This window comes from Mauremys mutica, chromosome 4 (genome assembly GCF_020497125.1).
Source record: "Mauremys mutica isolate MM-2020 ecotype Southern chromosome 4, ASM2049712v1, whole genome shotgun sequence".
Taxonomy (NCBI): domain Eukaryota; kingdom Metazoa; phylum Chordata; order Testudines; family Geoemydidae; genus Mauremys; species Mauremys mutica.
Window position 1 is genome coordinate 136,787,105 of NC_059075.1, and position 19,656 is coordinate 136,806,760.

General features: G+C 45.4%; 1 protein-coding gene across 2 annotated transcripts in view; it reads left to right on the forward strand.

Annotated features, from left to right (window-relative positions):
• Positions 1-12,229: 12,229 nt before the first annotated feature.
• Positions 12,230-19,656, forward strand: part of ZC3H11A (zinc finger CCCH-type containing 11A) — a 28,168-nt gene continuing 20,741 nt past the window's right edge. Inside the window, exon 1 of one of the 2 annotated variants that reach the window (XM_045013881.1) lies at positions 12,230-12,247. The gene's annotated coding sequence lies outside the window, so the exon portion shown is untranslated. Of the gene's footprint in view, positions 12,248-14,034; positions 14,138-19,656 lie in introns of those variants that run through there. The other variant, XM_045013880.1, reaches the window with a different exon arrangement.

A 19,656-nucleotide genomic window follows, 5' to 3' on the forward strand; every position in this document is an offset into this window, starting at 1 on the left:
GGTGGGGGGGGAAGCAGCATGAAGGTACAGATTTAAAAATTGAACAGGGGGAAAAAATCTTGAATTGTGTTAGAGGAGGAAAGGGAAAAACCAAACAGGTATTCCCTGCGGGAGACTCTGATGGTTAGAGTATGTAAACCAGTCTTCCACCTTGAAAAAATGGTACCTAACCTTTACTACTTTTCTGTCTTCGTATGTGTGTCTCTCTCTGTTTCCAACATGCTAACTGTGATTAAAAACAAGGGAGGAGGGTGATTTAAGAGTCTTAAATATGTTGGCTAAGATATGATTTGAAAAAGACCCTGCTTTGTTACAAAGCCCCACGGGAGATGCTGCCACCATTGCTGGGAATGTTCTCCAAGAACTGCCGTGACTGGAAATAAGAAGTCTTACTTTCTGCAGATCTTTTTAAATGCATCTTTTTGCTCTTGAACTGTATGATATCGGTCGGCAGGATTTTCGATGGTCAGCAAGAGTCATGCGTAATTTAATAGCAAATCATTTCTGAACCACTTTGGTGAGCAGAGGTGTTTTTGCATGTGTGGTGGTTTGTTTTTTTTAATACTGTCAGATTAAATATTCCTTTGGCCCTGGAGTGAGGCTAGCCGCGGCTAAGGTTCATCCCAAAGAACATACCACATGCTGCACATCCTTTTCAAAGCAGTGGCGGGGTCTGGATGGGAATCGAGTGCCAGCTGCTCATGGAACGGCTGGGGCAACTTAAGGCTACCCATCCCTGCTGCGTTTTGCAGGTCCCTTAGGAAAGAGAAGAGAGACTGTAGTAGGGGAAGCCATATTGGCAGTGGCCATACCTGCACAATCCCATTCAGTGTACATACCTGCCTCATATTGGAATTGTCTTGTCTGGGTCTTTTTCTAGGGTTGGATGAAGCCGTTTGCAAATAGGGGCATCCTCCTGTAACATGGTTGTCTTATTCCTGGGAAGGGCACCTCCATCAGAACTTCAGAGGAGGCTTAATAGCGAGGCTTTGCCCCACTCTCCATTGTCACAAAGGTCCCCTCTCCACCTTAAGCCCTAATTTGCCTCCCCTCTTGCCTGGATCTTGTTGCATCTCAGTACTACAAACAGGTGCAAGAAATGATGGTCTGTGAAGCTAAGGTCATAGCCAATATCACTTACTCTGGAGAAATCCATTCCAAGGTGTCCTGTGCTAATTGTTAATGCGTCTCTCGGGGTTTTTTTAGGTTTGTCCCCTCATATTTAGACTGTGGCAGGGTGGGAGGCCTGGGCTTCAGCTTTTGATCACCTGGGAAGCCACTCAATTAACCACTCTGAGCAAACTCACTTGTGACGCCAAGAAAGGGTCAAATCATGAGTGATGGGAGATGTCTGCAACTCCTGTTGACTTCATTGGGTACTTTTTGTGCCTCTCAGAGTTTGGTCCTAGATTGGTGCCATTGAGAAATGGTGTAGAAGGTTACCTATTTTACCCCCTTATCCAACACTTATTCAATTAAAAGCTGTACCTGGAAGCAGAGAGAGAACCCACTTGCAACTGGCTGTATCAAAGGGTTTGTGACAAAAAAGGGACAGGGGGCTTTGCCTGGCCTCCTTCCTAACAAGCAGAAATATCTTAATGAGCGAGTGAAGGTTTGTTGTTGTTGTTGTTGTTGTTTTTTTTTCTTTTTTTTAAGAACGCACAGCAAAAACTCCCGTGCCTTTTCCACGCACTGCCCAAAGCACCGTCTGCCACTTGGGAGCCCGGTACTTTGCCAAGAAATAAGTGTTCCTTAAACAACCCAACACTGACTCATGCCCTGGCGCTGTCACACTTCATTCCACATCTGTTCAGGGTAGACCGATGAAAGGTCCTTCTCACAGGGTCTTCTGCTCCAAGGCTAGTAAAGAGGAGGGGATTCTAGGCTCCACAAACTGCCAATATCAAGAAGAAATAACCACCACTGTGCATCTTAATTGCAAATCAAAGCCCACCCCTTTCATCCAGAAAAACCCACCTGCTTCCTTCAATTCCTTTCATTCTTCATCTGAGCTATAATTGGGAGGGATTAAGGGGGAAATTTAGCTGTTTCTTGGTCTCTTACGTGACCTATCTGATGGGGAAAGAGAAAAGGATTTTCGTTTTTCTGTTTTGAAGCTTACATTGCTTAAAAGATCATTTTTCTATTTTAAATACTTGCAAAAAAAACCAACCCCACAACAGATGAAAATACGGTGTTCTTGGGCGTTTACGTAAATATTTATTAAATACTTTTGGGGGACACTAATTTTGTTTGTTTGATATTTTTTTATTACCTCGGACCTGTTTAAAAAAACAAAAAACTTTTGGGCGGGGCGGGGGGAACTTTGGAGGCGCTTAAAAAGTCTCTCCCAGAAGTCTCTGTAACTGGCAGGTTACCATGAGGGTCTGGTCTACCTTTTTAGTCAATTTATTTTTTGTTCTAGTTTCAATCGTAGGAAGGGGGGGAATAATTATATATAAATATTATGCAAAAAATATAGTTTTCTTTAGATCAGAAACTGATATTTTTAAGTCAGCCATATGTATTTTGTTTAAAGGAAAAAAACAAAGCTGTAAGTCATGTGTCTGCAATGGAATGTGATCACATGACTGGCAGTTTAAAGTGACAGGTAACTTAAAGATTGGTCAGACTCCAATCAACTTCCTTTCTCTGAGCAGCCATCTTTGTACTAAAAGTTAGTTGGATTACACAGAACTGTTTTTTATATAAATTATGTTGGTATGGCTGGTTGCTTAAAGTATAAGCGTTTATTGTGCATACTTTTTTATGTAAAATATTTTTTTCTATTTAGTTTCAGTGATAAACTGGCAGCAGCTAACTATGGCTTAAGTTATTGAGGAAACTTAAACTGGGGAGAGAAAGAGATGGTGCTTTCAATTTAAAAGGCATGGTAGCCTAAATGAATTTCTTAAAACATGCCTTGAAAGATGGAGAGATGTTTTTATTTTATTTTTTACTGCCAACAGAACAAGTGGGAGGGAAAAAATTAAACAGATAGTGCCATGTCAGACAGGAAATGAAGTAATATCCTGTGATACGTGTTAACTTGTTTTGGAATGCTGTGTTATTAAAACACTCTAAACGATCTTGCATCCAATTCTTAAGGGTAGGGTCTGTTTTTTGTTTTGTTAAATCAAGCGGCGGATTGGTACCAAAGACATTACATCACTTCCTGTGTGCAATGGTGAATATCCATTTGTAGGAGCTTTCATCATGTGATTAGGTTTGGAAGGGGAGTGTTTATTTGCCCAGGGATCTGACTTTAATTTTCAAAGGTTTTGTGCAATAAGTTTTTAAGGAAAAAAAATTAAAACAAAACAAGAAAAATAAAATCTCCAGAAGGAAAAATACTAAACTGAATTTTAGCCATGGGTAGGCTGTAAAAATAAACGAGCTGGGGCAGAGGAACATACTTCCTTTTGATACATGTTCAGTCTGTCCCTCATCTAGAAGCTTTCTCTGTGGAGAGCGTAGACAACTTGTGGCAGGTTTAACTTTGGATCATGCCGAGGAAGAGTCAATTCAAAGCCCACTGCAGACTCCCACAGCCTTCAATGGGTTCTGGATCAGGCCCTCTGAGGAAGGGATTTTCAAGAAGATCGGTTGCTATAGTGACTTCTTCCAGTGTTCCACCAGGCAGGGGCTCATTTTTTTCCCCCCCAACAGTCAAGGCCTTTGCTTTTCATGTATCCCCAGGTTTTCTGCCTTCACATGTGTGTTAGGTAAATGGCTGTTGACAGTTGTCTCTGGGAGCTACAGCCCCAAGAGGAGGGGAAGGGTGATGGTAGGTTCTGTTTGTGCCAGGAGAAAGTCTTACATGACGTCAACTTCTGCTGTCCCCACCTCCTTGTGAATTTACCAATTCGCTGAGCTATCCATAAGGATCTCCTGAAACGTGCTCTGAAAAATCAACTCCCCCGCACATATTCCCGCAGCCAATCTTTCCGAGAGAAGGACAAGCTAAATATAACTTTGGCCTGATATCATAACTGACCATAACTCCTTCAGGCTTACCTAGAATTTATGGGTCAAAAACAATGCTGCTTTGTGGCTTGTGCTGTCCTATTAGTGATGGTGTCTCTTTTCCCTTTCCTTGTCAGTAATTCTGCCCATCTCTTCCTCTTGGCTGTCTGACCTCTTGTGCTTTTGCCTCTGATGTCCCTGCTGCCCCCCCCCAAAAAGGGGGCTGTGATTGGGATGTTAAGTTAATTAGCCTTTCAGCAAAGTCCATGGCTAAAATGGCCTTTAGTTTATTTCCTAACCTTAAATAAATATATATACAAAAATATACACTTGGTATATATTTATCGGACTCTCTTTTAAAAAAAAAACCAAAATAACCAAAATCTTTCTTTTGAAAAGAGCACGCAGGTTTGAACTTGAGTTTCTTTTTTTTCAGTAACTAGTATAATAAGCACTGGTATTTTTGTATTTAAAAAAAAAAAGAAAAAAATGACAAAATAAAAGACTGAATATTATGTGGTATGCATGACATTAAAAACAATGGTGGTTTCAAAGCAATATGTACCCTGGTGTGTTTGCCATATCCTAGAGTCCAGCTTAAAGTGCACCTGATCTGTATTTGCATTTTGATATTATTTAATCTCTATGTACAATGTTTTGCATGTAATTTATATGGTTCTTGGGGAGGAAAAAATACTTTTTTGAATGAATTGTCAACTAGCTGCTTCTGGGAAAATTTGGAACTCAAAGCATAGATAACGCTGTGATTGGAAATGGAAGGGGCAGGGGGAAACTACACAACGGAAGATAGAGGGGGAAACAAAGGGGAAACGTTTTGAATCAATAAAGCTTTTGCTGTTGAGCAGAAACAATGTGCGAGTGCATTGAGAGAATAAAATGTGCCCACACGTAATTGTGCTGTCCTTAGTGTATGTCTACCAGCTTGTGAAGTCACTGATCATCTACTGACGCTGAGACGAAGGGTTGCACTTAAAGGCTCACCTCTGAGCAAAGCTGTAGGGTGGAAACTGGTGGTGGTCTGTTTGTTTCAATCTCACACCATGAAAACAATTTTATTTAAAAGGTTTTCCAACCTCCCTCTTCAGATGTGGGTGACTGTACTGAGTTCTGTTTGTTTCAGTCGTTCTGACTTCTGCCATCTTTGAGCAAGGTCCAGAAGCAGCTGTCAAATACTAGCCAAAGCTAATGCCTTCTCACCGATATGGCCATGTGGACATGTTCCTATTCCTCTGATGGTGTCCCTCCAAAAGCTGTCTCCATCTGCAGCACATGGCAATGGAATTGAACTGCATCTTTCTAGTTTTGACCTCAATTCAGTAATGCCCTTTAAATATCCAAGTCCATCCCTCTTTAGTCACATGCTTAAGTGTTTTGTTGAGTTGGAGTCTCAAACAGCAATTAGCACTCAAAATTGATCGAAAGATGTAGCTGAAACAAGCCCTGATCCTTTGGCATTTATGCTCAGGAATGGCTTTACTAATCTGAGTAGTCTATGGGACTGTTCCCACAAGTGAAATTATTCAGGGGTTGCACCATTTTTAGGAGCTGGGTCTAATTTTGAAGATGTCACAGAGATTTTGACCAAGTGGTTTGATATCCGCCCCCCTTTCATTACAGCACAGTCAGCTCAGGAGACTGACTGACTGACTGAGGAGCTTAGGCTGACGGTGGAGCTGGGGCTAGAAGTGGAGACTTGTGGGAATGAGGGCAGAGCTAGGACGGGAGCTGGTCTGGGGGCAGGGCTGGGTGGCACTCCCTCATGCCTCCTGTTAGGACTGATCTGGGCGCCCTTGCGCACCCCTCCACATTTTCAGTGGTATGCCCCACAGTTTAGGGACCGCTGTCTTAGAGACCAGCAAATCAACTGATGTGAATTAAGCTTAGATCTGAGCTGAGGTGAATGGGAGAAGTGGTTACAGGAGTTGTAATGCAAGTTCCTGGCAGGGTCACCATTGTTCCCAGTGGCGTTCTGTCAAATATTTAACCTCTTTTGGGGATCACACACTAGCTAACCCTTAAGGCCTGTCTTTTTGGGTTTAAAACATACAGTCAGAAATGTAGTTTATTATTAAAAGTAAAAGCTGGTTCTGATTGGATACTATTCAGCACAAATGCTCCCAATGGTTTATGGACCTAGTCCAGTTTTTTCTGAACAGCAGCTGCGATGCTAATTTACATAGTTGTGTGGTGTTGGCTTTTTTTCTCATACCCAATTATTCCAACAATCGTGGCTTACACTGTCAGTCTCTCATTTTTGTGCATAATGTATGTTCCTTGTTACTGTGTTGGCCTGTAGCTCCTTTTGTGCAATAATTTGGTTGGGCATTGGCAGATATGAGCAAGATCATTATTCCCACTGAGCTTGCATCTCCTATTTCCATCCTGCCACTTTGATGGGAACTCAACTGCAATTAATTCTACCAAGATACGTTGTTATGGAGGCCAGGTTACCAGCTGCAGAGGCACTGGCATGGGGTCACTGGTGAACCACTTTGCGGTCCTACAGTAGCCAAACTTGTGTGTGATGGGGAAAGGCTAAGAGATTGGACTCTATGCGTCTCAATCAAAGTTGGGCCCAAACTGAGTGGAGAAGAGAGATCAGGATACAAACTCAGCAGATTGGGCCCAGATCCTCAAAGGTATTTAGGCACCTAATTACTTTAATCTTTTGACAACCTGGCCCTTCCTCCCTTTAGGCTCTGGGTTGGATAAATAGGGCAAAAGTTCTGTTGTTTAACATAAATGGCTTTGCCCAGAGCTGTAGCATTACCTGCATTTGGTGTGAAACAAGTAACTTCATGTTGCTGAAATTGCTAGGTCAGGAGTGTCCAGGGGGCCCTTCATTACTCCATCACTTAAGTTCCTTTCACTGGCTTAGCCTGCACAGTTTTTGTACAAATACATTTTTTTTAATTGGGAGGGGTGATTTCCTACCACTGTAATTATACCAGTAACAAGCCCTAGTCTAGATGTAGTTATACTAGCATAGCTTATTCTGCCTTCACTTAGTGGAATAAACTGTCCTGGTATAAGCACCTTTGTATTGGTATAACTGCATCTGTGTAGTTAGTGGTACAATTTTTTTATGTTGACAAGCCCGTGGTGGTGATCACTTTAATGGGTGGGCATAGCCAATCTTAGCATTGAATTTCAGGTGAGATTCCTTAGGTTTAGTCTACATGAGGAAATTTACCAGCATAATTATACCTCTCTAGTTACACTGACAAATGTCTCCATATGAACACTTACTCCAGATTAAAAGTGCCTTTTTTCTGATTTAATTTAAACCCTTCAAAAGTACTACAGGCAAAATCAGAAAAAAGGCATAATTATTCCAGCATAAGAGTGTCTAGGTGGGGAAATTTTCCAGCATAACTAGCAGTATAATTATGCCAGTCAGTTTTCCCATGTAGACAAATCCTTAAACCCATGGGCCAGATCCTCAGGTGCTATAAACCCACTGGCTTCAATGAAGCTAGGTTGAGCTCTGTTGACTGGCACCAGCAGGCATCTGTAATATTCAGAAGAATATCACTGTTGCAGAAAAGCTCTGCTTTTCAGAAGTGTGAAGCACCTGTGATTCCATTTACAGTTAAAGTCAATGGGTGCTGGAAGGGGCCCAGCACCTCTGAAAAGTTAAGCCAGAATTAAAACTGACTTTTTCAAAAAAGAAAACAACTGATTTAAAAAGGCTCCCAGCTGCATACAAGTGTTTACTTCCCACTGCATGTTATAGTGTGGGCTAAGTATTTCCTGGGCTTTTACCTCCTCATGAGCCAGACTTTTGCTACCTTGGCTAGTTTGCTAACTGCTTTTGGGCCTTGACTCAACTCCATTTCACAAGAGCCTCCTACCTCAGTCTTCATTAACTGAATGGGGTGGTTGACAGAGAACTCCTGCAGCCTGCCTGGGGTCGTGATTTAATTTAAGTGATTAACTTTTGCTGCTTTAAACAGCCAAACAAACAAAAAATTGACCCAGCGACTCACTGCCTTAGTCTGTGGTTTAAAAAACTAAAAATAAAAGCAAAGCCTCATTAGATATCAGTGCTAAGTATTTACTGCTTCTGTCCTCTGTGTCTGTCGGTGTCTATAGTCCTCCACAGTGTGTCTCTGACAAAGCCAGACTGAATATGGGAGGCCATCAGTCATTCATGGGCAAGCATTTTTTAATCCTGTTGTAAATAAAAAGATACAAAAATGTCATCCATTTATTTCCTTCCTGGTGTGTTTGGGCTTCATCAGTGTCAAGCCAAAAATAATAAAAGGTGGGGCGGGAGGGGGGGGAGAAGAGGGTGGCTGTCTGTGTGTGGCTGGTATTTGCTCTCATTTCATAGTCCTGTAGGCATGGAGAGATGTGGACGTATGCCAAGGCAGGTCGGACCTAAGATGCACAGGACAGCTGTGTTTGACTACTCCCCCAGCAGCCCTTTTATTAACACCATGCTCAGTCTCTCTCTAACTTGACCCCGTTGGGTTATTTCTTGGAATGAGTTGGGTCCATGTGAAGCACTGCATTTGAAATCATTAGCTCCACTGGGCTACAGCCAGGACAATGGGACCTTGAGCGATCTCTCCGAGGACTTGTTTCTACGCAGCTACTCCAAATCAGCCGTTGGCTGTCATCGATGGCTCTAGTTGTGCTCCCTCTAAAGGCCTATTGATGCTCGGAAAGCACATTGTGTTAAACATGTCACTCGCCATAGTGTAAAATACACTGAGCATTCACAGGGTCCCTAGGGTTAACCACAACCACCAGCTGAAACAGTGCTAACCCGCTCGTTCTTTTCTAGGCTGAGTTTCACATCATATGAGCTAACATGTCAATTCCGTGTGTAGACCTGGGCTAGTTGGAGTTTGCATCAGTTGAGCCTAGTGCGGTTTAGCTTAGCTTGCCCTTGTCTAGTCTGAGGGATCAGCGCTGGTGAGTTAGGCAGTAGCGGCCAGCAATCAGGCTTGGCCTGAGTGTGCACAAAATCCAGGAAGCTTTTTCTCCCCTGTGATCATTTGTCTTTTCCTGTCTCTTATCTCTGTCATCGCTTCCTGGTTACCTTTTAATTCCCCTCTTTTCGGCTGTGAATACCTACATTTGGTGTCTCTTCGTTTCTTTATCTTTCAGTTAATCACACACCTTTCCCTGCTGCTGACCTCGGGGCCTAACCGGTGGTGCTTTGTGTTGCTGGGCGGAAGCCCAACATTGTTTTTTCTGATGCAGCTGCTTGATGCCTCAGCTGGTAGCTCTAGCGTGGCTACCCTTGGGTTTGAAGGAAGAAGAATCTTAGATAGCTCATTAAAGAGTAAGGCTGATGAGCGTAGGGAAGGGAAACCTATCCAGTCTGGCTCATCTATTCACACTTACACAGGGCTTCATCAGTGGATGTCAAAATGGAGGAGCCCCTCCAATATATCAGCTGTAGAGAATAAAACCTCATCCTTCCCTCGGTTCCAGTGCTTCCTGTCGTATCCCAGAAAACAAGCGCCTGTTAGGACCAGAGCGTTCTCCTCTAGTGCAAGGCAGCCAGTTTACATTCATTGCTATTTTTGTCATGCCCTGGGAGTGCATAAGATAAGATGGGATGGGTCCCAGAAGCCAGGTAGTCTTGCAATCCAAGTTAGACTTCATGCAGACGTACAGGCACGTTTGGCATGCAGAAGGCTTATGGCATCACCCTACCTAAGCTGATCTTTTCTTTCGCATCATGAAAATGGGTTGTGGGGCAGGAGAAAAGAAGCACAATGGGTGGAGGGAATGACCCGTTATGTAGGGCAGTGCTTCTCAGTCGGGAAAGCCCCCTGGCAGGCTGGGCCGGTTTGTTTACCTGCCACGCCTGCAGGTTCGGCTGATCGCTGCTCCCACTGGCCGTGGTTCGCCGCTCCAGGCCAATGGGGGCTGCGGGAAGTGGAGCAGGCCGAGGGATGTGCTGGCCGCCCTTCCTGCAGCCCCCATTGGCCTGGAGCGGTGAACCGCAGCCAGTGGGAGCCGCGATCAGCCGAACCTGCGGACGCAGCAAGTAAAGAAACTGGCCCGGCCTGCCAGGGGGCTTTCCCTGAACAAGCGGTGGCCCGACTTTGAGAAGCACTGATGTAGGGTATAGCTGATAGCTGTTCAACAGCAGATGGGATGCTACACCCACCTGTGCTGCTTGAAAGGCAGGCTCCCTGCTCTGCCACTCTCCCTGGTCTGTCAGAGGAGATAGGAAACTAACGTGCTGGGTTTTAAGGTTAGAAGGGGTCATTCTGATCATCCAGTTTGAGCTTGTGCATAGCCTCATTGTAAGGCAGGGCGGAAAAAGACTTTAAGAGACCATCTAGTCCAGCCCTGAGGTATAGTACGGCCCTCCACCAGTCCCGTTCTGATGCACCAGGTGGGCTGCCCAGGGGTGAATGACATATCCCACAGCCCTCCAAGAAAAAGAGGAGATAACCCTCAGCGTGTGGCTCAGGTTTCTGCACACCGAGCAGGTTCCAATTAGGTGCTGTATGTGCCTACACCATCACTGTGCTACTGTAATATCCTGTGTTACTGTGAGCTCCTTGAATTGATGCCCTAAGATTCATGTAGGTAGATTGCAGATCGCCAACCCCAGAGGCGAGCAGCTTTCAAGACACTGAAAGGACAAAAATCAAAATAACTATTAAGGAAACTGACAACGGTGTCAAGCCACCAATACTCCAACACTGATGCATCATTAATGCAAGCGCCCCAGATAACGGCCATAATATCCAGTCCCTATTTCCTGCCCATCTCGTCCCGAATCGCTCATGAAAAGTTTCCCGCACCTTTGCAGTGTGTAGGCGCCCAAGAAGCTGCGAAAGGCTCTGACAGGCAAGGGGTAAATCTACAGGGAGATTGTGGAATCTCCATCATTGAAGATTTTTAAGAGTCCACTAGACAAACACCTGTCAGGATGGCCTAGATAATATTTAGTCCTGTCATGAGTGCAGGGGACTGGATTGGATGACCTCTCACAGTTCCCTCCAGTGCTCCGATTCCAGGTTCCAAAGTCCATCCCAGAGAAGGCCCTGCCAGCACTGTTTAAAGTGAAGGGGGCGGGGGGGTCCAGCTTTGCTCACAGCCGCAGCAGTTTCACACAGAAAGGGAGGCAGGCAGGGTCACGAGCCACGGATGCATTTGCTAACCAACAGTTTTATCCAACTGCATGGAGTTCATTGAAAGCTCCTGCTCTATTCCCTGCCTTGTGAATCTCTGTCGCACATTTTAAGAGCCCCATGTCACTAATTCAATCTATGGCAGCCACAGAAATATTCCAGTACTTTGCCCTTCTATCACCACAGATGGAAAGCACCAATCAGGATGTCAAGTCTAATGGCTCCCAAGCTAGGATCTGTTGACCGCCATTGGCTTGCAGAGCATTCACTGATGGTCCATGGAAACCTGTCTGGTCAGTAGTGCTGGTGGCTCCTCGTTTCCTGCTGCTCTGTTGCTTTAGAAGAAGCTAAAATAACCCTGAAGGCTTTCCCAAAGATACTTTCCCACATAAGCACTTGTTCTGGTCACTGATGTTATTTGATCGTCAGTGGGATGGGAAGTGGGCTGCGTGATTGTGAATGGGAGGGAATGTGTGCACAGGACACCCACCCTCTGTTAAGATATGGTCTGTGCTATGCAAGTGTTTGAGAACTCCATGGCATAGTAGCCGACTCCAGGATTGTTCTCTGCACAATATTTTTCTAAAGCTTTGTCCAGTCTAGAGTTAAATGCCCCAAGCCATCGGGCTCCTGTCCTTTGGAAGAAAGCGCCTTCGCTATGAGCATCACAAAGCACTTTATCAAACAGTAATGAATTTAGCCAAGTATCATCACCCCCCATTGTACAGATGGGAAAACTGAGGGACCAAAAGAAGCGAGGTATCTAAGGACACGCCTCAAGCCCGTGAGATCCTGAATCCAAGGGCCTGATTCTCTACTGCCTCGCACCTTGTGGGATCCTTTTCACCTGCACAAAGTGAGCGTGCAATGCTGCCAGATCTGTAAAGGTGTAAATGACAACACAAGGTGCAGGGCAGTGGGGAGGGCTTCTAGAATTCAGTGCCTAGAATTCTATGATTCTATGATTCTATGATTCACTATGAGACCACACTACCTGCCACAATGGGAGGCTCTGGGGAGTTGGGGATGGTAGTGTAGGATGTGCTGGCCGCCCTTCCTGCAGCCCCCATTGGCCTGGAGCGGGCAGGCAGCTGGATAGTCAACAGAAAATCTTGGCGAAGTTCAGTGATGGCAGCTGGACACCCAACAAGGTCTGTGCAAGATTGGGGGAGGGTGGGGGAGGAGTTAACGGGGGGTCGGGTAAGGTAGAGGTGGGGGCAGCACAGTCACGGATGTGAACGTGAGGGAAAGAAAGAGACAGGGAGCAAAATAAACCAACGGGTACAGGGAGAAAGTGAGAGGGGAGAGAAAAATAGAGCAGGGAAGCCAGCCAAGGAGAGGAAGGAGTTCCTGGCTATTCCCTCTGCTTGCTTGGGTTTGGAATTGCTCCCTGACAGTTTGGATTTGACTGTTAGAATAACCATATTCGCCCACATTCTCCCCCAGCTCCCCTCCACAGAGAGTGAATGCTTGCCAGTTTCTTCCAGCAAGGGGGAAATGGATTGAAGGCCGGGGGATGTAGAAATATCAAGGGGGTGCTCATGCATGAACCCCACAAGAGGCGACGCTGGCTCAGCCAGGGGAGAGGGTGACTGTTTTACCCAGCACCCCTGTCTCTCCTCCCAAATCCCTTTCTCCTTCCTACCCTTCAACTTCCCTTTCTCCCTTCCCTCCTTCATCCTTTGCCCCCTTTTCAGCCTCCTCCTTTGTCCTTTTCCCCTTTCACTCTCCTTCCCATTCCCTCTTTCCTTCTTCTTTTGCAATTTGGCTAATGATAGTTGGTTTGAATTAGCAAAAATATTATTTTTCCAGCTTAAATCCTGTTCTAGTAATATCAGAGTATCCATGTCTATTTGGATGTGCCTTTGCATCAAAGCTCTGCAGGTGAAATCTAGGCCCAGTGAAGTCAATGTGGCGACATGCAAGAGTACTTTTATGGCTTTATAAATCTACACCAGTAAGATGTTATAATTAAATGAGTAACTTATTGGGCAGTGCTTAGGAACCCCAGTCATGGCCCAAGACTCAATTGTGCTAGGCATTGTACAAACACGGAGCATAAAGATGATCTCTGCTCCAAAGACATGTTAGGAAATCATTCTTTCTCCACATACCATTTATACAAGGCCCAGGTTTTCAGGAATACTCCGCATCCCAAACCCCATTTGCAGTCAGTAGGAACTTCGAGCGCTCAGCACCTGTGAAAATCAGTCTTTGATGTTTTTGTTGTTTGGGGGATTTTCTGGTGGGATGCCAGAAGACACAAGACAATACTACTACCGCCAACCCGAAGCATCCAAAAATCATAGCTCAGCCTCCACTCCAGAATCATGAGATTTTTAAAATAATAATTGTTGGGATCCTTGATATTTGCCTTCTATTGTCTGAGCCTTTAGGGCTCACATTTACAAGCTTTTCTCCACAAACACAAGAGCTAGAAATGTAAGATGTTAAAAAATAATCACATGACCCCAAGAGCTGGAGCTTTTATAACACTCTCAAATAAAATGGTGAGAGGTAGTAATGGTGCAACACTCGTCGTTAATTAAGGGACACATTATTTTCAAAATGGAGGCTTAGTGCCCGTTCAAAATGCACGCCCATCTCTGGATGCTCTCCACTGCAATTGCCCGGGCAGACTAGGTACAAACTGGGTCAGCTGCCTAGCCTACAAAGCCCAGCATGCCATACTCCCAGTCAGCCTACAAGTCCCAGCATGCAATGCGCCACGCTGTTCTGACCTAGCTCGTGGAGACTACATCTCCCAGCATGCAACGAGGACGCCGTTTCCCGGGCGCCGATACCGCACTGCATGCTGGGAGTTGTTTTGTGAGGGCAGGCGCTGCCGTGCCGGTTGCCATGTTAGTTGCGGGCGGGTCGAGTGCCCGTATGTTGGTGTTGGGTGCCATCTTTGAGGCTGGCAGCGGGTAGCCCGAGCTTTGGCCCCGGCCCGGAGACAGAGGAGCCAGTGGAGCGGGGGGACCCAGCAGCCGCGACGGAGGCGACCGCTCCTTGGGGTTCGGTAAAGTCCCCGCTCGCCGGTAACTAGAGGCCGTTAATAGACCCAGGGCCGGCTCCTCACCAGCCCCCGGGGCCGAGGCCGGGCCTCCTGCTCCCCACCCCCCCGGGAGCGACCCGTGGGGACCAGGCCGCATCCCCCCCCCTCGCCGCCGGCCCCGGGGGCCCTGCCCTGGCCGCTCCCTCAGCCCTAGAGAGCCGGGGCGGGGCCCCCGATTCAGGGGTAAATCCACCCCCACCCTGGGAAAGAGGGGGAGGAGGGGAGACCCCCCCCCACATTTCCGGCTGAGATTGAAGGATCCCGGGGTCCGGTTCCTAGGGCAGCGCCAAGGGAAGCTGCAGCGGGAGTTCCTCCTCCTCTCCCCTCCCATGCCAGCCCCCCCCGTTACTGCCAGGGCACTGTCCCTCTCCTCCCTTGGGCACGTTGGGTTTTGAGTGAAGAATATTTGCCCCCTTGTCTCTTCCCGTTCCCAAGCTCCCTGTGGACTCCTGGGAAAGGAGAGTCCCCGGCTCAGCCCCAGATGTTAAGTGGAGCAAAGAGAAGATTCCAGTGTAGGTGGCTCCCTTTAGAACAAAAAGGTCTTCAGAGTTTAAAGACTGTGCTTCCTGTTTCTGGTGGTACTTACAAGGAACCTGCTGTCAATTAATAATTTTGCAGGCTGCACACAGTGCCCCAAAGGGATTGAAATCAGGATCTAGACTAACTCTGGATGCACCCAGTAGCTGACTTAAATTCTTCTTTAGCTCGTTTAAAAAAAAATAAACACAAATCAGATTGTTGGTGATATTGGCCTTGGCTGCCTAAAACCAAACAACAAAATCCTTCCCATCAGCTTTGATTTTTAATTGAGAATGAAAATACAAAAATAGCTCCTCATATCATACCTATCAGTATGTGGAGTCGGAAAATCATTCCCAAAACTGGTGCTTTGGGGTGCACGAGTGCACATTGCACTCGGGGATTGAGCTGTGCACCTTATTTTCAGAATAGACTGCTGTGTTATTTGATTATAAAAATGAAATATCCTGGGAATAGTTAATTTTGAAACAAGGGAACTTGGAACTACCACCATGGCATGCGATTAAGTTGGATGTGTATACAACTGATTAGGCTTAATAGACGGTGCTAAATTTGGGGCTGGATACCCGAGCATTTCAGGAAAAAGTTGGTGTAGAGGTACTTCCTTCTGTCACTTTTCCTCTTAAAATAATACCCATTCAAGCAACTGGTTCAAGAGGAAGTTGACTACTCCAGACACTCAAGAAAAGATCACGTAAGTGGGCAAGATCAGTTGTCAATAATTCCGTAGTAAAATTACTCCCAGTTCTGGCATAAATTTTGGAGATAGAGAATGAGTGCATATTCTTTCAGTGTGCCAGTCTCCCCTGTCTCCCCCAGTAGTAGATGCAGCAGCTTTAGTAGTGCCGGCAGTCTGGAATTTATTCCCAGTGCCCATTCTGACACTGAAGATGATGATAAGGTGGTGGCGGAAGGGGTGGAGCAACCTGCCAAACATAAAGGAAAGAAGGGGTTGCGGACTAAGGGAAAGCCACACCATAAAAAATTGGTGCTGTCTAAAAAGTTTGTTAAAGATCTGGGACCGGCAGGTGCTGTTGAAGCTGCCTGTGCTGCAGCTGCAGTAGTCATGCCTGGTGCTCCTGAGCAAGATGGAGAGAGCTTCTTTATCGAGAGCAATACAGTAAAACGGGTTCTTTTGCCTGGTACGAGAGCAAAGACTTCCATCGTGTGGAACTTCTTCCATGTTGATCCCCAGTACCCCTGTCGTGCCATCTGCAGCCTATGTAAAAAAAGTGTCAGCCGTGGCAAGCCAGGCACCCACCTTGGCACATCGACCCTTCAGCGGCATCTCCAAGCAAAGCATTCTGTGTATTGGGCCATGGCTAATAAAATAAGTGCTACTGGTGGAAGCAGTGTAGGGGAGGAGGAATATGCCTTTAATGTGCCTGTGTCACCAATCTCCCCTGATAGCAGATTTAGCAGTTTGAGCAGCAGCGGGAGTTTGGAATATAGTCCCAGTGTTCACTTTCACAGTGACAGTGTGGAAGAGGCACTGGGCCAGTTTTCCAACAAAAAAAGAAGAAAGAAAGGACTGCAGGTTAATGAGTTATACCCAGGAAAACCAGAGCTTTCAAAAAAATTTGCCAAAGATGTGGGTCCCACAGGCGCAACGACTGCAGCCAGTGCAGCCGCAGCAATAGTAGTTTCTGGTGCATCTGGAGAAGACAGAGAGAGTTTTCTCATTGAAAGCAATACTGTCAAACGCGTCCTGATGCCGGGAACCAGGACCAAGACGTCAGCCGTCTGGAACTTCTTCTACATTGATCCTCAGTATACCTGCAGGGCTGTTTGTAATGTCTGTAAAAAGAGTGTCAGTCGGGGCAGGCCAGGCACTCACCTTGGCACCTCCACGCTGCAACGGCATCTGCAGGCCATGCATCCCATACACTGGGCCATGGCCAACAAATCTAATGGCACTATTGGTAACGGTGTAGACGAGGAAACAGTAGAGGATTTTTCTATTGGTCCTAGGGAGATGGACTTGTCACTGCTCTGTCGCAGAAGCTTTTCAAGCTATTTCTCGTCTCGGAGGGATAAACTTACAGCCAGTTACAGTTTAACATCTCAAGGCCTGGGTGTCCATGGGCCAACTTTATCTCCTAAGCCAGTGCTTGGTAAAAGAAAGGTCATAAGTCCCAACTTTGGGACTCCTCAAGACTCTCAAACATCCACTACTGAGAAGAAAATTAAATACCATGAAATTCCGGTTGCACAGCAGATAAATAGGGCTATTACAGAATTGATTATTGAGGATATGCAACCGTACTCATTTTTTTCTACCCCTGCTTTTCAGAGATTCATGAAGATAGTGGCACCAGGCTATCAGTTGCCCTCTAGAACTTACTTTTCCACAAAGGCTGTGCCCCGGTTATACAGTGTTGTGAGAGAAAAGGTTTTCATGGCTCTGGAGAAAGCTGAGTGCAAAAAAATTCACTTAACCATTGACATGTGGACCCATGAACCAACCACAGACTATCTGACAGTGATGGCACATTGGGTGTCTTTTGAAATGCTGCTATCTTCCTCTCACAGTGCCAGCAAAACTACCAGTTGTAGGAAGCAGGCAGCTCTTTGTGTAACTGGCTTTGCTAAAGATTATGCAGCAGCCAGTATTTTACAAGAACTAAATTACCAAATAGGTGTGTGGCTTTCCCCCAATTCCCTCACCCCTGGCTTCATAGTTTCTGACAACACTGCCAATGTTGTGCATGCAGTGAGAGATGGAGACTTTACCCAAGTGCCATGCTTTATGCATTGTTTAAGTTTAGTAATTCAGGACTTCCTCCGTGAGCACAAAAGCATGAGGAGCATGTTAGTAGCAGCTCGAGAGATTTGCCATCATTTTAATCATTCTATCAAGGCCCGTCAAATTTTGCAGGAGTTTCAGCATGCAAACCATCTTCCGCAGCACAACTTAAAGCAGGAGGTGGCCACCCAGTGGACCTCCACCTTTTATATGCTGAGGCGACTTTTAGAGCAGCAGAAGGCAGTGCATGACTATTCCATGCAACACCATGTGGGGAGGGTGGATGGGGTCATCCTCACCTCATTTCAGTGGTGTCTGATGGCTCATGTGTGTGACATCCTTGAGCCGTTTGAAGAAGCCACTCAGGAAGTCAGCATGTGCACTGCAGGTCTTAGTCAGGTTCTGCCATTAGTTCGCCGCCTGCTTTTGACTCTGCAGAACATGCGAAAAGACTTTCAAATCAAAGGTGCCACTGTAGCTCTCGGGCTGGTGGATGATTTGTCTCTGAGGCTCGAAACTGACTCCCGATTGAGCACCATGCTCAGATCTGAGCATTACGTCTTGTCCACTTTATTAGATCCCTGCTTTAAAGACAATTTAGAAGATTTCCTTCCTCAAGGTACTGACTTGATAAGCTATAAACAGATCCTTATGGAAGTAGTATCTGAGTATATGTGCACATCAGTGGAGGGTTGCTCCTTGGAAGCTACAGAAGTATCAGGCCATTCATCCCTTATAGGAACCGATCCTTTTGCTCTTCACCTTAAGGAAGATTATTCTGGTTCAGATCCCTTCAGTGGCTTTTCTTCGAGTGGTGCAGCTTTAATAGGCAAGAAGAGGCTGTTGTGCCCATCAGCTGCAGCAGTAGTAGAAGAGTACTTTCAAGATGAGTCTTCAGGGATAACAGTTAAAGATGACCCCCTGACTTACTGGCAGGGAAAACTGAGAAGATGGCCTGCATTAACCCGAGTAGCTATTCAGTATCTCAGCTGCCCTCCCTGTAGTCAGCACTCTGAATGTGTCTTCAGCGCAGCCAAACACCTTGTTTCAGAACACTGTGCTAGTCCAGGTTTTGACAACATTGAACAGTTAATGTTCCTTAAAATGAACTTAAAAACTATTAATTATGACTATTCCTCTCTGGCCTTGGGCTTTGACACAGAGGATGAGATCACTCAGAGTAGTGAGGATGAGATGTTTTAGCCAGAGTTGGTAGCTTCAGTTTGTTCTGCGCTCTGGACCATTTGAAGTGCTGGGATTTGTGCTGCTATGTACTGTTCTTGTACGGTTGTTAATATCTAGCACTTCTTGTGCTTTCCATCTTAAGAGCACTTTACAACATCCTCCAAATGCCCCTGTGAAGTAGGTAAATAAGCATTATGTCTATTCTGTAGACCAGGAAACTGATGCCTGACTTAGTGAGAAAGGTGGGATTAAAATTTGGGAGTTCCTGGCTCCTGATCTTGTGTTCAGAGTGTCCTAATAAACGCCACGTAGGTTTTTTTTAATATAAATATTAATGAAAATAACTTTTTAAAAAATAATTAAAAATACAAAAACAGGTCAATAATAAAGAGAAAGCAAAATCGATTCATGCTTTAAAATCATAAAGAGCACTAGGTAGGTATCTATCGTTGATAAGCATGGTGCTGGAAGTAGTAACTGAATAGTGTTCCCGTATGACACCTATTAAGATATAAAAATGTTCCCTCTTTGGACTTCTCTCCCCCATAATCCCAGCATACTGTTGAAAGGCTATGGACTAATGCTGGCTGGCAAACTGAAAAGATGGATGAGTGACTAACATAGTTTTTTCAGTGTTGAGAAAGACGGTGCTCTAGAATGAACTGGGCAAATGTTCACTGTATTCTTGTCTTCCTTTAGTGAGGGTGAAGTGTGTGACCCCAGCTTTTTATTTCTTCTCACTGGTCTCTATTTATTGTTTTGATATAACTAAGATCCTGTACAAAATGAAACTGTAATGTGAACCACAGCTCAATCTCAATGTGAACACCAGTGTAATTTTCAGGATTTGATTGGCTTTGAAGTTCTTAATCAGTTTCTGATGCAAGCTTGCTGAGTGCGCCAGAGTTATTCATTTATTTTAAGCTTTAAGGGGTTAACTCAGTTGATTTTCTGTAGTATTTAAATTGCTGTTCTACCTAAAGTTTAATTTAAAAAAAAATTTTAAAGTCTAGTTTCTGTGTTACCATTTT